Source organism: Vulpes vulpes, chromosome 3 (assembly GCF_048418805.1).
Source record: "Vulpes vulpes isolate BD-2025 chromosome 3, VulVul3, whole genome shotgun sequence".
NCBI lineage: Eukaryota > Metazoa > Chordata > Mammalia > Carnivora > Canidae > Vulpes > Vulpes vulpes.
The window spans coordinates 35,359,828-35,378,130 of record NC_132782.1 but is presented as its reverse complement, the minus strand read 5'-3'; the positions used below and the strand labels follow the sequence as shown (position 1 = coordinate 35,378,130).

The following is an 18,303-nucleotide window of genomic DNA, read 5'->3' as shown; positions in this document are numbered from 1 at the left end:
GGGCAGGGTAGTACATATAAAAGGCCATGAGGTAGGATCGTACTGGGAAGCCACAGAGGATTGGGGGAGGGAGGAACATTATGGTAAGAGGAGAGTAGCTTGTGCTGTAAGAGGTAGCAAGGACGAGGACAGGGAATCCACCAGTGGGTGTTGCGAGATGGTGGTCCTCAGTGACCTGTGCGTTCCCACTGCTACTTACAGTAACAGATGCAGCACCACGCTTAGCAACGGAAACCCACTCAGCACTTCGCCCCAGAAGCTATTCTAAGTGCTTTGTACATATTAAGCGATTTAATTTAGTATATAAGAACCATCTTGTTGGAGCGGTGACTACGGATAACTAATTGGATTGGGGTGAAAAAGAATTGGATATTTTTGCTAAGATAATAATAATAAAAAATTCCAAGGCCCAGTGGCCCGTTTATTATCTCATCATTCCTACGAACTGGAAATTCAGACATATTTAATTGGCGAGTTCTGGCTCAGGGTCTCATGAATGAGCAGTTAGGACTTTTTTTTTTTTTTTTTTTTTTTTAGGACTTTGGATGGGGCTGCAGTATGCCCAAAAGACAGCTCGGTTACAGGGCTCCTGGTGGGCGGTCTCAGTTCCTCGCTGGCTGTTGGCAGCCCGCTTCGCGTCCTTGCACTCAAGCCTTTCCACAGGGCTGGTCCCAATACGGTAGCAGGTTTTCCCACCGAGCAGGAGATCAAAAGGAGAGATATCAAATGTGATACCTGTTAGGACTCATTCTCAGAAATTAGGTAGTATCACTTTTGCTGTTTTCTGTTCATTAGATGTGTATCGAGACGGGGATTCCTAAAGAAGTTTATGTTCCACCTTTCGAAACAAATGTCAAAGAATTTGTGGACATACTTTAGACCAGCACCTCCGTGGTAAGAGGGTAATTTCAGTTGTATGTAATTGGGTTGAGAGTTTTCTCTTGAGAAGGGTAGCAAAGAGAGGATATAATAACTGAAATGCGATGTGGACTGAAGGTGGATTTTCTTTATTTAAGGGCAATGTTAAGACCTCATTTGTGTTTAAGGGAACAGGAAATCAACAGAAAGGTGAAAAAGAGGATACTTCCCGGAGGTCTTGATTAGGCTTCGTGTGGGGAGGGGAGGGATTCCTACAAGAAGGAAGGAGCGGGGACGCTGCCTTCACAGAAATCAGAGGGAGGGTAGAGCATGGCAGGTGCAGAGACAGGTGGAGGAGAAAGGTTTATGGAAGGAAAACGGGGTAATTCTTATATAATCTATTTTCTGATATGACTATTTTTGGGAAGAAGCAGTAGGTGAGTATAGCAGTAAAGAATGAAAGGTAAGGAGGAAGGTACTGGGATGTAAGATGTATGTTAGGTTGGAACGTAGGACGATGAATTTACTCTGGAAGGTTTAGTAGGCCCGCCTGGCTTTGCTGAGTACCCATCTGAGATCCGGGGTCATAAATACAAGTGAGTCCAGTCAGCAGATCTGTGGGATCATGACAGTTTTAGGCCAGACCATTGTTACCGTGTGCCTGAGTTATGACAGTAGTCACCCAACTGGTCTTCCTCCCCCCAGGTTTTCCTGCCACTGCCACATCAGTCTTCTCAAAAGACTTTTTTTGTAAATTAAAGTCCTAGGCTGGCCAAACACTTTCCTCTTGATCTTGAAGGCCAAATGCTTAGATTTTAATCCCGGGGCCTGTCGTAATATGGCCTTAAACTGTGTCTCCAACCACAACAAGTAATGAAATATTTTCCACTGGGCAGTACGTTTTGTATTTTAATGATCTGTTTTGTATTTTAGAATGGATCTTCCAGCGGTTGTATGGAGATCGTTTAAAATAGGGCATATCCAGATAGACTCAGGGACACCGGCAAGGAAGCTGTGGTCGTGAGACGTGATGATGGTCTCAGTTAAAGCATTAGCAGTGGGAAAAGGTGATCTAAGGAGGATGAGGGCCATTAAGAAAGGAAAAATATCTTGACTGGAATATAGAGACAAAGGGATAGGGAGGTACCTAGAATGACAAATGGGATTTTTACATCATTTTTACATGATGGTGGTAACATTCAATGAGAAACTGGATAGAAAAGGGACAAACAATGAGGGGAAAGATTAGTTTGGCTTAATACACACACAATTTGTGGTACCTGAGTAACATGTATCTGTAGGTGCCCTGTAGGCACCAGGAATGTCTAAGTCTAAAGTTTCAGAGTCGGTTAAAAAATGGAGATCATATGAAGTCCTGCAAAGGAGAGGGGCACCTGGCTGGCTCATTTGGTAGAGCATGTCATTCTTCATCTTGGGGTTGTGAGTTTGAGGCCCTCATTGGATATAGAGACACTTAAAAATAAAATCTTAAAAAAAGAATGAAAGTCATAGTCTGGGAATCACTAGCCCTGAAGTCATGGATTGGGGGTGTCATCATACACTCAGTGTGTGTATGTGTGTGTGTGTGTGTGTGTGTGTGTGTAGGATTAGAGAAGCAACCATATACATATGAATCATTCCTATAAAGAATGAGAAATGATAGTCCAAAGGGATCAGAGAAATAAAATAATAGTAATATTTTGGAAGTAAAGAAAGGAGCTCATGAAGTACACTAATATTTATATTTAAAAAGAATTGGAACACATTAGATGCAGTGGTTCTCAATCATGACCCTTTGTTAGCATCAACAAGAGAATTTCTAAAAGACACGAAAGAGCAATATCTAGGCCATATGCCTGGTGTGTTACATCAGATTACGGAGGCAGTAGAAGGTCGAGATCCCTTTTCTGAAGCTCCCTGATGATCCTGGTGAAGAGTAATGTATGAGATCCATTGAGATAGTGGTTCGACCGTCTACAGAGAACAAACATGAATGGAGTAAGGCCAAGTCTCCCAGGGCATCAAACCTTGGGTAGTGCCTTAAACATGAGAGGGTGGCAGATACTAGCTGGCTCTGTGCGGCACCATGAGGAAGAAATTTCCTCATAGGAATTTCTCTTAAGCCTGTATGTACTCTCTTTTAGTGTGTCTTTCCTGCCCTTCTCCCAAGAAAACAGTCCATTTCATTGCCCCCCTAATTCAGGCTGGCCTTGTAATTCACTCTGAGCGACAGAATGTGGTAGTGACGATAGTTCAGAAGCTCTGAGCTGAGGCCTCAAGAGACCTTGAAGCTTTTGTTCTCATTTTCTGGCCTTTCTGAGACCACATGTGATGAAGCCTCAGCTCCTCTCCCAAGGAGGAGAGACTCTTGGAGAGAGATCTTGCTGATAGCTGCTACCATCTTCCAGACGTGCCAGGGGACCATTTTGGGCAATCCAGCCCCAGGTGAACCAACTGATGACTGAAAGTCATCTGTGACCCCAGGCGAGACCAGCAGAGGAAACTCCCTTCTTACCACAGACCAGCTAACCTGCAGGATTATGGATACACCAAACGGGTTGGTTAAGGCACCAAACTTTGAAGTAATTGTTATGTAGCAACAGATGACACGTACCCTATGTAATAATCAGCTACCAATCTTTAGATGTCACCGATCAGCCGGTCAGTCATAAGTCTCTCATGAATAGATTTTTTTTTAAGATTTTATTTATTTATCTATGAGATACACACACACACACACACAGAGAGAGAGAGAGAGAGAGAGAGAGAGAGAGAGAGAGAGAGAGGCAGAGACATAGGCAGATGGAGCAGCAGGCTCCATGCAGGGAGCCCGACATGGGACTCAGTCCCTGGTCTCCAGGATCACACCCTGAGCTGAAAGTGGTGCTAAACTGCTGAGCCACCCAGGCTGCCCATGAAAGATATTTTTGATACTTTCTCCCAAATCTACTTTTCAATTTCCCCTGACCATCCAATAGTGTATCTGAACCACTGGAGTGTTTTTACACTTCTATTTGGAACGCTTAATTTTTTAATTTTGATGCCCTTTTCTCATGATTTGTTCTCCCAACCTTATTTCCCACCTCCTACTTTATATATATAAATAATATGCCAGAGATGATTACTCTGCTGCTGTTATTGTCATTACTGCTACAGTAATACAAACAGTGGACTTGACTGAGCTTTTCACTATTGGTTGGAAACACTCCCATGAGTTTGGCCTTCCTGTCTTATTCCAGTCTAGTGCTGTGACTTTGCACTATTTTTAATTTATTCATTTATTTTTTTTTTAATTTGAGTATAGTTACACACAACATCATAGTAGTTTTAGGTGTACAGCGTAGTGAGCCAGCTTATGTTATGATGTGCTCACCACAAGTGTGGCTACCATCTGTCACCATGAAGCTATTACAGTGTCGTTGACTATATCCCTTATGCTTGACCTTTTATTCCTGTGATTTGTTCATTCTATAACTGGACATCTGTATCTCCCATTCTCCTTTATCCATTCTTACCCATTTGTCCATTCACCCTCTCTCTGGCGCTATAGTAGCCGGTCTCACAGATGAGGAAACCGAAGCTCAAAGCGGATAAAGTAACCTGCCAAGGCTATACAACTAATGAATGGCTGGAGAGTGAACTGACACAGGTTTGAGTGAATCCACAACCTATTTCTCTAACTCATTTTGGAAGTCATTTAGATTCACATCAAAAGCACTTCCATGACATGCTCCCCATATTTCCTTTTGTGACTTTGTGGGAACACAGAATTTTGGGTCACTGTATAATATTAACATTCTTTGAGGGCCTACTATTGTGTCAGGCATATATAAATATATATGGGCTCCTAAAATCCTTATAGCCATCCTATGTGGTGTGTTTCATTTCCACTTTTGTGACACATAAAACAGGGAGACACATAATTACCCAAAGCTTATACAACATAGGACCTGGTAAAGGTAGACCCTAACATTGGTCTGTGGGGTTCCTAAGCTCCAAGTCTTCCCATTACGTTGCATAGCTTTTTTCTTTGAATTTATACCCAGTGATAAACTTCATTTTGGTTCCCAGGGTCCTAGCTCTTCCTTATAGCATATACTAAACTGCTATCAACAGTTCTATCCGCTAGGCTCTCCTCCTAAGTGTCATTTTCTCAGAGATGCCTTTCCTGATTTCCTGTATTAGGTTTCCTGTTACATACAAGCAAGGCACTTGCTTGTTCCTTTATGTAACACTCTTCATTCTTATAACTCTTTACTCTGTCTCTCCCATTAATCTCAAAATCTCCATGAAGAGGAGGACATTTTGTCTTGCGTATATTTTGTGAGTTAATTTAAGAATTTTTAGATGATTGACAGGCCTGGGGAAATAACATCAGTGTATTTAAATTGATTGATTATAACTTAAGATCACATAATACAGTATGAAACTCTTGATAATAACAGAGTAAATACAACTTTGAGATGGGACCACGTTTTCAGGACTTAAAGGCCACGTTAACGTAAATTTTCTGTGCATCATTAAAAGCCCTTAAGTTCACAGAAAAATTACTCGATGGCTTTTTGCTCATTATATGAGCATATTATATGTCAAAGTATACATCCTAGGCCACTGTGCTCCAAGAGTCTAGCATTGACTATGGGTTTGTTTACATGGACACCTATCAGTAGCCAATGATAGAAAATAAGTTAGACCAAAACATAAGGCATTGATACCATATTGCAGCCTTAATACAGTTAGAATTAAGGGAAAGTACTTAAAAACCGTCCCCTGTTCTACTCAAAAAAGGCAGTCAGATATTGAGCTGATTAAAATAAATTTTTTTCTATCGTGTCTTTTTATCACTTGAAAAATTTTTTGTAAAGTAGCAATATTTAAATAAGTTAATCACTGAGATTTATGCCTCTTAATGTCTTAATTATTAATTCTGATGACTACAAGGATGGATAATTTCTCTTTTGGAGGAAATAACCCTGAAACAAATGACTTGTAACCAGGTAGAGAGAGAAAAAAATATATGACTGGTTTTATTACTCAGTTTCATACTGGAGCATTAACACTGGTTAAGCCAAGCCATAAGACGCATTTTAATATACTCAGAAATAATTATTTCAAATAAATACGTAAATGTTAAAATATAATCTATGTAAATCTATGTAAATGGATGTTTATAGTGAATTAGTATATAACATTGCTGAGTGGATTGCTAAGGATTTCATTAAATAAAAAAGACTAAAGACCTGGGTTAGCAAGAAAAAGCTCTTTTGCTCTATTTCAGTTGCCTTAGGTTGTTAATCTGGTCCAAGATGATCAACTTCTCATTAATCATAATAATTAGAGGTAGATTTACTGAGCATTAGTGTAATTTTCAATCATGCTAATAGTTGTGCAATCCTCCATTCATTAATATAAATGAGGTAAATTAGAATCATGACATTATAAAGAAGAGGCAAAAGCTGTGGGAACTTTCATGGATCCTCCCTAAACCCCATTAATTTAATTGTAATATGTTGTTCCTCAATACTTATTTCCACTCTCTTTATTTTCCATTGCTAATGGTTCTTCAGATTGGTTAATGAGCATGCTAACCTCTTAATTTAAGTGACTGCTATGGCGTGGTCTGAATCATACATAGTTATCTTGTCTCATTACCTTTAACCCTTTCTCACATGTTCAGTCAACAGGCATTTTCAGAGTAGTCACTCAGGCAATTTAGAATTAGATCTATCAGCACATCTTCCAGGAGATCACAGTCCAGAAGACATTGGGGGTTAGATTGATATTATTATTAAAAAATATAAAGGCAATTCCAGAGTAAACATTTCTCTCTTTATGGTGATCTTAAAATTCTCATTTATATTCCAAAGATGGTGAAATGTATCCCCTTCTTCATTTTCTTATATTTATTGACACAGCCTCAGGGAGTATTTTCCTGAAAACATTGCCTAAAATTAGGTCCGCATCTTACGGTATCTGTTGCAGCTTTCTTCCCCCCCCCCCCCCCCCGCCTTTATGGTACTTATCACATTTTTAGAGTCAGCATTTCCTTTTGTGATTCATTATTTTCTCTTCTCAAGGTAGCGGCAAACTGAGGGCAGGAATTGTAACTTTCTCTAAGTTAAATCACTTTGGCACATTGTGATGCTCAAAGAATATTTATTAATAAATGAATGAGTGCTCTACTGTGTTTGAGCTGCTTACTTCAGAGGACAGATCATATAAGCAGACTTGGTCTGAGAATGTGGAGTATAGCTGTGTTGTCCTTTGCATGTTAGCATCTTGAACTGGACCTTAGAATATCCATCTAGTTGGTAGATACAGTCATCCTCACTAGGAGAGTTTAGTTTTTCAAATCCGTTTCTTGGAGAGAGAACCTCATGAGTGGAGTAGGGGGTGGACATCTATGGACCAGGGACCTCTCAGCTCCAACTTTACTAGGTCTGTGGAGGTGTAGTGTCTGATCTTCTCATTCATTCATTGGGCAAACATTTTTGCCATCTTTGTGCAGGGCACCAGGAATGACCCTGGGCATATCATACAGGGCAAGATTTAGTTTCTGAAAGAACTTAATCTGATTGGAGAAACAGTAGAGTTCTCAAACAACTATCACATGGCTGAACTGGAACCTGAACTTACTGCCAATGACTCAAGTCTGTGCTCTTCCCCACCGAGACACACAGCCATTTCAGAGGAGTTTGGACTTCACTACAAACAACAATGTTATGGTCTAGTGAAGTTTAAGTACAAGAGGCTTATATTCAGCATTTTTGTTTGTTTAGTGCAGCAAGAAAATGGAATACAGGTTTGGAAGGTGGCAGGAGAGAGAATAAATGAATACCAGAAGACTAATTAGGAAGCCATTGATTAACCTGGCCAAAGGTAATGCAGAAGCAGTGGAAATGAAGGGGAAGGGGAGTGAATGAATTCCAGAAAGAAACTCAATAGGTTTCTTTCTTTCTTTTTTCTTTTTAGATTTTATTTATTTATTCATGAGAGACACAGGCAGAGGGAGAAGCAGGTTCCATACAGGGGGCCCAATGTGGGACTCGATCCCAGGGCCCTGGGAGTACAACCTGAGCCAAAGGCAGACACTCAACCATTGAGATACCCGAGTGACCCTCAGTAGATTTCAATGACAGACTAATGTGTGGGGGTAAGGAGAGACGTGGGTGAGAGGAAAGATGGGGCTAAATAAGTCCTCCTGTTTGTAGCTTAGTCACCTTTGTCACCTGGGGGGCCATGTTGCCATTCACCAAAGTAGGGGATATATGCTGAGAAGCAGATTGAGGAAAGAGGAAATTTCAGATTTTGATTTCTTAATAGTATGGGTACAGATTGAGAGGGGCTCTGAATATTTCCTGAGATGTGATAGGCATGTTTCTACCTGCATCGTTGGTGCTGTTTCCTGCCATGACCATTGCTGCTGCTAGGCTTCCCGGTTTTGAGTTTTCTTCTTAGCTAAGCTTTGAGAGAGGTTGTTCTGTGTGCGTTTTCTCACAGTCCTTCCAACAAACCTATGAGACGCATGTTCATCTTTATTTTATACCGAATAAACAAAGGCTCAGCGAGGGTAAGCGTTGCTGAATGGTTTTCGTAAAAGTCATGAAATTAGTGAATGTCAGAGCAGAGACTAACTCCAGTGCCAGTGCTCTTTCGAGAGCCTTCCACGTACTCAATCTCAAGCCATTTGTGTTTGAAGAACTTGGGTCATCCAGGTTTACTAATTTGTAAAGCGGGGATAATGATAACTGCTTCAATGAGTCAGAAACTATGAAACTGAGGTCTGCTATCAAGGGTAGCATGTTATTATTGAAAAGCTCCTGATTTTTTTTTTCATGCCATTCAATATTAATTAATTTCAAGAGTTAATTAATTTCTAGAAAATAATTTGATTAAACTGTGGATTATAAGTGGTTTGTAATACCAGTCTACGATTTTCTTGGGAATGCTTAATTTGTCCTCTATTTGCAGACTTTGAAAAAGCTGAAGATGGAAGGGACTTTAGAGATTATTTAGTAGAGGGTTTACAGGAGGAAACAGATCTAGGCATTTGCAGTTGACAAACGCTGAGTTCATATCTAGACAGACTAGGTAATATTTTAAGTTGAGTAGCATCAGCATCTCTGTCCTAGTGATGAAGCCCCCAGGTGTCAACAGTCCCCATCACTCCCTATTTTATTAATCCCAGACACTTTTCCCTCATTTATCTTCCTAGCCCCCTAGTGCTTATGCTTATGACACCTAATCTAGAGACTTGTTCAGTACTGTGAATTAATCCTACAGGGGAAAATATAATCTGTGGCTCAAGATTTATTGTCTTGTGGTCTATTCAATTTAGCTACTATTTTTTTTTCCTATGAGGCAGAGCATACCAGTTGGCGAGAACTGTCATAACAAAACAACACGGAATGGGTGGTTTAAGCTACTTGAATTTGTTTTCTTAGAATCTGGAAGACCAAGATCAAGGTGCCAGTAGGGCTGGTTTCTTCTGAGGCCTCTCTCCGTAGTTTGCAAATGGCTGTCTTCTCAGCCTGTCCTCCTCCAGCCTTTTCCCTCTGCACATGTGTTGCTGATGTCCCTTCCTCCTCTTACAAGGATGCCAGTCATATAGGATTAAGGCCCACCCATGTGACCTCATTTGCACTTCATTGCCTCTTGAAAGCTCCTATCTCCAAAGACAGTTATTTATGTTCAAAAATTCTGGGTGTTAGGACTTTAACATAGGAATTTGGGGGAGGACACTATACCATTACCAACCAAGAGTTTTTTGTTGAATGAATAAGAGGATGTTATTTTGAACTGGTGGGGAACTGCACTTTTACCCTGAGAAAGCCCATTGTGTTGTTTTTCAACCTCCCTCATAGCACTGTTTTGTATTATAGTCATTTACATACTTGTTTTATATTCATTACAAAGTTGTAAATATCTTGAGGGCAGAAATTATAGTTCTATGCCTATTATAGAATACATCTTCAAGAGGGAATTACTTGATTAAAAAAAAAAAAGCCACAGTTTGAGTCTAAATTTAACACTCTCTGGTCAATTTTATATGGACTTCACGAAAGAAGAGTAAATTAAACAGTTGCTTTAGAAGAATTATTCTTTTAAAATATTGAGATAAAATTGACCATAAGATTTAGTCAATCTTAAAAAAATTGAAGACAGTATCTGATTTCAATGAGCTGCTTGTGTTTATATCAAGGTTTTTTATAGATAGCTATTTTTATATAAGATTAATGTTATAGCTCTAATTGGTATTTGTTATAAAGACATGTACATTTTAAAAATTTATGCAATTATGTGTGTAGGAAAAAATGTTACTGAGTACATATATCTTTTGCCTGGTTGAAGAGCTCATTTAAGGTTTAATTTTGTATTTCCAAAGCCTAAGTAGGAATGGTAGGACCTGTATCCAAGTAAATTTGACCTCAGGTGGATTTATCTGTAGTGAAACATCGGGGGCGGGGGGGGGGGGAGGTATCACAGGTTTATAAGTATTAAGATGCATTTAGTTTGCCATGGACCTAACTTCGCCATGAAGGTTTTCACCAGTTTTGCCTAATTGATTGAATCACAAAGAAGAAAATGAAACATATGAAAACATTTTTATCACATATTTGCTGCAGCATTGTTTTAAAGGCATAGCAATGATTATGTCAGCCCATTCCATACCCATGCCTTACTGGTGTTTCCCAGGGTTATTTATAAAATCACTTCACTGAAATAGCTTGAAATACCAGCTTCTTACTATCCAGTTAACTGTATAGCATGTGAAGGATGAGTGTTCTCTGAATTTTGGCTCACCATTGTTTGTTTATTCATTTGTTAATTTAGTCATTGGTTAATTAAACTTTTATCAGGGGCCTTTCAGGTATAATGTTCTTACCAGCTGTTCAATCAAGGTAAATCGCTGAACCCTCAATGTGCCTTGGTTTCCTTACCTGTTAAATAAGGATGGTAATGCTTTCTTTGGCTAGTGAGGATGTTAAATGAGCTAGTATTGTGACAGTTCCTGGACAGGGCTGGACAAATAATTGGGGATCACCCCAATTGTTATTTTTTTCTTACTTTCAATCTGCTTCCAGGGCCTACTGTTTTACTTGTGATCGTCTAGATTTTAATTATAACAGAATTTCGGAACTAAATTGGAGAATACTTTAGCAATAATATTGTTCATCTTCCCCATTTTTAGAGAACTTGAAAATGGAGCTGACCTATTCAGAAAGCACCATGTTCAACTGGAGAACAGTTATTTAGTCTATTCATGTATTTCCCTTGATCATTATAGCATTTGGTAGGGTAGGGGGAGTAGAAGGGAAAGAGAAGAAGGCAAAATGTGTAAGGTATGTTGCCATTGTAGCTCTTGTGATTTTTGTGGTGTGACCAGATGTGTCTAGTTACTCGTGTGTTGTGTTTTGTTTTGTAGGGTTTTGGGGTTTTTCTTTTTTTTGGTGAGTGTTTGTTTTAATCTCTTTCTGATTAAAAAAAAAAAAGATTCATTTCAATTTTCAAAATTAACATAATTTTTGAAATTTTGCTAATTTGGGAAATTATTGAAACTTGCTTTATAGTGAATTTGGTTTTGATACATTAATTACCACTTGAAAGAAAATCATTTGCCAGTTTCCTTCATAGCTGGTACAGTAGCGTCAGGTTGCCATCTGCCTTTACTTAATATAGGAATTGTGCCACAGTACAGAGCTAGGGAAACAGCATGTTTCGTGTACAGCATACTGGATTCTGTTCTCACTGCCTTCCCTGAGTGATTTTAAGCTCTCTGACGCTGATTCGAGATCTTTATGCTTCTGCCATCTTCTTCACTCATTGGGGATAATAATGATTTTTGATTATGACAGTAATACTGTTATTAGGATAAATAATAATTTCACTAGTCCTTATTGGAAGAAGTTTTAAAGGGCAGCTGTACAGGCTATACTAATTTCCAATCATATTACACAGAAAAATTCCAAGATGGTCTCCAAGATTCCTGCCTCCTGGTGTACAGTAGCTTGAATAATCCTTTCCCCTTGAGTATGGGCAGAGCCCTCAAATAGGATGAGCTAGTCATCCCCTTGATTAGGTAACCTTATATAACAAATGGTGATAGAGCAGTCCCAACTGTGATGATACTGTGTTATCTGGATGGGAAATTGTCATCAGGGAAAGGTTTTCCTGATGTCCTAGAAGCTAGCAGACAACCATGTGGGGTTGTCCGTGGGGGGCTATGTGGTATGGAAATGTGGGCCGCTTCTAGTTGCTGAGATCCAGCTCTGGTTGACCACTAACAAAAAATCAGGGATCTCAGTCCTATAGCTACAAGGAGCTAAATTCTGCCCACAAGGTGACTAAACTTGGAAGAGAACTTCTAACTGTAAATGAGAACTTCAGCGTGTCTAACACCCTAACTGCAGATGTGTGAGACCCTGTGGAGGAGAGTCAACCTCAGGAAAACTCAGACTCTCAGCCCAAGGAAACAGATAAGAAATGTGTGGTGTTTGCTGTTGTGGTTTTTAAAGATTTTATTTATTTGAGAGAGAGTGAGGGGATGAAAATATGAGCATGGATGATGGGAGAGGCAGAGGAGGACGATGAGGGAGAGAATCGCAAGCAGACTCTGTGTTGAGCCCGGAGCTGGACACAGGGCTCGATCCCATGACCCTGAGATCAGGGCCTGAACTGAAAGCCAGAGTCAGTCACTTAACCGACTAAGTCGTCCGGGCACCCAGAAATGTGTGTTCTTTTCAGCTGAGCTGTGGTAATGTGTTATGTAGCAATAGAAAACTAATACAATTGCGTAGTATAAATACGATAGACATAGGTAATCCTATATTTTTATATTTAATTTGATCCATTTTTTGTAATTAGAATTCTAGAAAGCATGATAAGGGCAGCTTTTCTTTGATGAAGGATTTGAAAGGAATTTTGCAAAATAGTCATAATGAGACATAATCTCTTAAAACTACCTTATGGCTTTTGCTCATAATTTCTAGCAGGACATTCTTCTTGAAGTTTATAAAGTACTAGGAACAATTGAGCCTATACATCATATTTTAGTCATAGTCACAATTATTTGTTTTAATGCAAACCCAATTTGTCTCATGTGTCTTCTTATAAGTATTGTATTGTCTTGTGTTTCCAAAAGAGCGCTCTGACAACTACCATTTCTTATGTGTTTGCCTTGAGTCAGTGACTAAACTGTTGATTGTAAAAGCAATCGCTTCAGCTGAAAATGACTATTTATCTTAACTTATATGAATGCAATACTGATAAGACCAAGTCCCTGTCTGTGTGCCAGTTAGATCTGCCGTTCCCTGTAGGATGCCATTGCTTCGTTATCTATATTCGAATTCCACTCTCTGTCTGAGGCAAATCACCAAACAGGGTGCACTCAGCAAATGGTGTATCATGGCCTAGTCCTCAGTGAAATATAGCAAATCCTTGTTAGAAACCTACAGAAATTCACTATCGTATACTGGAATGTTTAAATTCCTTCCTCTGTCCCAATGAGGATATAAAAACAAATAGATATTAAGAACAAGGTTATGTGTTTCTCACTTCAGGTGAACTCTAGGGTATGGCATGAGTCTTTGGAGGGTCCATCAGGGGTTGCTTTCATTTATTTAGGGATTTATTCTGGTTCCCAGCTGCGGAAGTTAGCAAAACCTTAAGGCAGCCGCCTAGAAAATGTCCAAACTGACAAGTCTATTCTGGAGGTCGAGTACGCACGTGTGCGATTGTAGGCAATTTTGTAGAGAGCACATTGGACTATCAGGCCAAAGAGGATTAAAAAAAAAAAAAAAAAAAAAAGCAACCAACAACAACAATAACAAATTGAAGTTTTAATCAGACTAGGATAAGCTTCTGAGTAGACAAGGGATTTTATTGTTCTTCTGGATTTTTTCCCCCGCTATTATCAAACTGTGACTAAAAAGGTAAAAGTAAAGACTTTGAATTCCATGTGGACAGGGACCAGGCCAGTTGTTTTCATCTTTGCATTCCCGGGGCTGAGGATAGTCCTGTAATCTACAGGTGTTCAATAAATATTTATTGAACAAAACAACTGAATTGTACAAATGATGGCTTCTCTTCAGAGGAGATCCAGGATAACACACAATGGGAAGCAGCTTGCCTAATGATTGCACTGTGACAGTTCTTCTGTATTGGGGTTTAATTTTGCCTGACGCGCATATTCACGTCTGACTTATAAAAGCCCTTTAGTAGTTTTGAAGAGCGATGGAAGATTATAGAAACGAAGCAGATACTATCCTTTTCCCCTAAAAAGCCGAACTTTCACATTGTTCCCAGTTAAGCCCTTTATTCTTCCCTATGGTCCCATCCCCAACTGTGTGTGTGTGTTCTCCTCCTCCAAATCCCGTTTCTGCCTCTGTTTGCATCATGAAGGATGTAGAATCAGGCTGAGAAGCAAATAGTACAGGCTCTCCACTAGCAGTTCTAGACTCTTGAGAAGACATTTGCGTACGTGCTAGGATATATCAGTGGTTCCTGCCGTCATTTAAAGAAAAATGATTTAAAAGTCCCCCATAATCTAAAAAAATCTGTTACTTTTTAAATTGCCGAATGCAAAAAATATATATATATTAAAGATAACTACATTGCTGAACGATACAATTTTTAGAGAAATGATTTTTCTCTGGCAGTTAGCTAGCCCTGTCATTTGCAGACTTAAGTCAGCCACTACACCAACACTTGTATGAACTAGAACAAAACAAACTGTGTTAATACCCGTGGTGACACTTTTTCCGGTGGCTATTTGAGAAATCTTAAGAGGACACCAAATGATTTGAACTGTGCTTCTTTAGTATTGCTAGACATATGGATAAATTATATATATATATATAATATATATATATAACATATATATATAACATAAATCTATATATATATAGATATATATATAATAACATACATCTATATACAGATAAAGATGGCCAACAAAATCAGTTGCTTTATACAATTGTAATCCTAAAAATCCCATTAATCCACATTCGTGGATAATTGTTGGTAGCATTAAAGCATAGGGAGGTGGGGCGCCTGGGTAGCTCAGTGGGGTAAGTGTCTGACTCTTGATTTTGGCTCAGGTCATGACCTCATGTCGTGAAATTGAGCCCCGTGTTGGGCTCCATGCTGAGCCTGGAGTCTGCTTAAGATTCTCTCTCCCTCTGCTCCTCCCTCCCCCACTCTCTCACACACATACTCTCTCTCTCTCTTAAACAAAAATCTGGTGATGGAAGAGCCTATTTGCACCTATAGCTGCTCCCTAATAGAATATGCAGTGAAGATATAAAGCCTAATTTTTTTTTTTAAGATTTTATTTATCTATCCATGAGAGACACACACACACAGAAGTAGAGACACAGGCAGAGGGAGAAGCAGGCTCCATGCAGGGAGCCCGATGCGGGACTCGATCCTGGGAATCCAGGATCGGGGCCGGGGCCAAAGGCTGGCGCTCAACCACTGAGCCACCCAGGAATCCCCGAAGCCTAATTTATATAGTGTTTGCCCATAGCTTTTTTTTTGTTTTTTTGTTTTTTTGTTTTTTTTTTTGCTCATGGGCTTCCATACCCTGCATTTCTTGTTTTTCTTCTCTCTCTCGCTCACCCACACACCCCCACTCGCATACCCACACATACACCCCTACTCTTTAATCTACACTTCTCTGTTTTCCGAAATGATGCTTTGCCCTGTGGCTATCATAGAGAAGCAGCTGTGATTTGAGATGTCAGTGTCTCCGTTAACATCACCTGCCTCAATAACAACTCTGATTCATGTTTTAAATAAATGTGTCATGACTCTGATTGCATTATTATCGGGTGTGAATGGATAAGAGTCTCAGGAAAAGTGGTAACGGTTTTAAAGGCTTCTGAGTGTAGCCACGAAACTTTGATCCTCTTCCCTTTTCTTTTCTGAGTTGGAAATATTAGGTATAAAATACTTTTCTCTTCCTCCATGTTTTTTTTTTTTTTTTTCATTCTTTTCACTCCTGTCCTTTTTGTCTTCCCTCTTTAGTTTCCTCTCTGTGATAGTATGGATTTGGGGAAATACTAGTAAGATTGAGGTTAAAAAAAAAAAAAATTCTTCTTTCTTCCACTGTCATCACTTATGTCTCTTCTTTTGCTTCTCGGTATAACCAGTCAGGGTGTGGATAGGCTGGACATTTGGTGAACAAGAAGTGAAAGCAAAGAAAATGGGAAAGTTGGGGGAGCATCTGTATGAGGAGGGAGTGGGCAAGTCCTCCGTGAGGCACAGCGGCCGAGCTCTAGAGTGGGGATGCCAAAGTGTGGCAGGTTAAAGTGTGGATCCTTGATGGTGGGTTGGAATGAATTTAACAATTAGCTCTAAAAATTCTAAAACCTGAATATGTTTACAGATAGGTCATTTTCCCTTAGGTGCATGTGTAGGGGAAATTCTGTCCTGAGTGTCTCCTTGATTCCATGTTACCACCACACTCACAGCACCTCTGACACCAGATCTGTGGGGTTTTCCCCATCTCAAGCAGTTCTCCGTGACTCCAGCTGGGTGTCCTATGATTTAATTTGGTTTTGACATTACCTACCTGGAGCCTACCCCCTGGCCCCCACTTCTGGTGCCAGTCCAGGTCCAGGGTATCACCTGTGTTTCTCACCCAGGGCTGTAAATCAGAGGTTCCCACCACCCCTCCTCAGGTTTGATTAACTTGCTAGAGCAGCTCGCAGAACTTGGGAAAACAATCCACACACTATTTACCAGTTTAGTATAAAGGAGATGGTGAGGGATACAACTGGGCGTCCGGACGGGAGAGGTGCACTGGGCCAGGAGCCCGGAGCTTCTTGCTTCCCCGGGCCATGCTGCTGTCCTGGCTCCTCCAGGTGCTCACCAAGCCCAAAGCCATCCAAACGCCACACCCTTGGAATTGTTGTGTCAGGAAGGCCTGATCAGTTAATAGCTCTGTTTCTAGGCCTTCGCTGCTCTCTGGAGAATGAGGGGTTGGAGGAGCTGAAATTCTAAGCTTCTCGTCAGGGCTTAATCTTTCCAGTGACCAGCTCCCCATCCAGGAGCTATTCAGACTCCCAGCAAGAATTTCCCCATAGAATAAAAACTGACTGCTATTACCCAAGACTTTCCAAGGGGTTTAGGAACTTGAGTGTCAGGAACCAGCCCCAAAGACCAAATATTAGAAAAAAAAAACTATATTCTTGTGCTATTATCACTTAACAAAATTACAAGTTTTAGGAGCTCTATGCCAGGAACCAAGAGTAGAAACATATATATATATATATATATTTTTTTTTTTTTCTTTCTGTTATCCTACAGCAGAGTTTGGTTGTATTTTTATATTATCAAATTTTAGATCCTTTCAAATTTTATATACACCTCTAATATGAAGTATTTTAAAATATGTGAGCATTTGTATATCCATTAAATTTGAATAAATGGATCTGTTCTTTATGCTTTAATAAGGACTACGAATTAGTAACATCGATATGTAAAAAGAGAATGCAGTTTTCTTTAATATAAAATTTTGGCTCCATTAAAAAAAATTGTGTTATATAGTATGGAAGAATATTCATGAAAGAGCCAAAGGTGGAATAAAAATTACTTACACATATTTGTGACAAGAATAGGATTTTTCAAAAAAAATAACTTTTTCTCTAATTATAAAAGTAACATATGCTCATTAAGGAAATTTGAAAATGGTAAACATATAAGGAATAAGTAATCTCATCATCTAGTTTTAGCCACTATTAACATTTGTCTGTTTTCATATATATGTGATTCCATATATGAATATATACTTACATATTAATCTTCCTTGGTATAACCATCCAGCTTTTTCTTCACATTATTTATATTCACTTAATTTTGTATTCATTTGTATTACTTATCCCACTATGTACACAGAGCATTTGTGTGTGTCCGTGCATTTCTTTTATTATAATCTATGTTAGGGGAGGAGTTGGGAGCAGGAACAAGTAAGAAAAAACATATGGCAAATGAATGTTCAATAGGATTTGGATCCCAGGTGAACCCTTCTTAAATCTGTGGCCATCAGATTACTTCATACTTTTTTTTGCTTAAATGTCTTCATCTGTAAAGTAGTATGGTGTAGATATTAAACGAAGGGGTAAATTTTTTTTTTTTTCGAAGGGGTAAATTTTAAAGATGCAATGCTTGACACATTTTATGTAATCATTTAAAGCTACTTTTCGTTGATAGCAGTGGAATGATGGGTATAGTAATCAAATCATCCTCTTGGGGCACCTGGCTGGCTCAGTCAGTGGAGAATGTGACTCTTGATCTCAGTGTTTTGAGTTTGAGCCCCACAGTGGGCGTAGAGCTTACTTTAAAGAAAAAAGAAAAAAAAAATCATCATCCTCTTTTAAGAAGAAACAAGGTACAGATACTTTGCTTTAAAGACAATTTTAAGTGAGATTATTTAATAGAGAC

The 18,303-nt window shown here is 39.3% G+C and overlaps 1 protein-coding gene across 4 annotated transcripts in view; it reads left to right on the top strand.

Moving 5' to 3' along the window:
• The window catches only part of NAALADL2 (N-acetylated alpha-linked acidic dipeptidase like 2), an 878,960-nt gene that overhangs the window by 91,358 nt on the left and 769,299 nt on the right, over positions 1 to 18,303 (top strand). The window contains exon 2 of one of the 4 annotated variants that reach the window (XM_072752177.1): positions 796 to 894. The exons of the other annotated variants lie outside the window; for them this stretch is intronic. The gene's annotated coding sequence lies outside the window, so the exon portion shown is untranslated. The remainder of the gene's footprint in view (positions 1 to 795; positions 895 to 18,303) is intronic. 4 annotated transcript variants of the gene reach the window in all.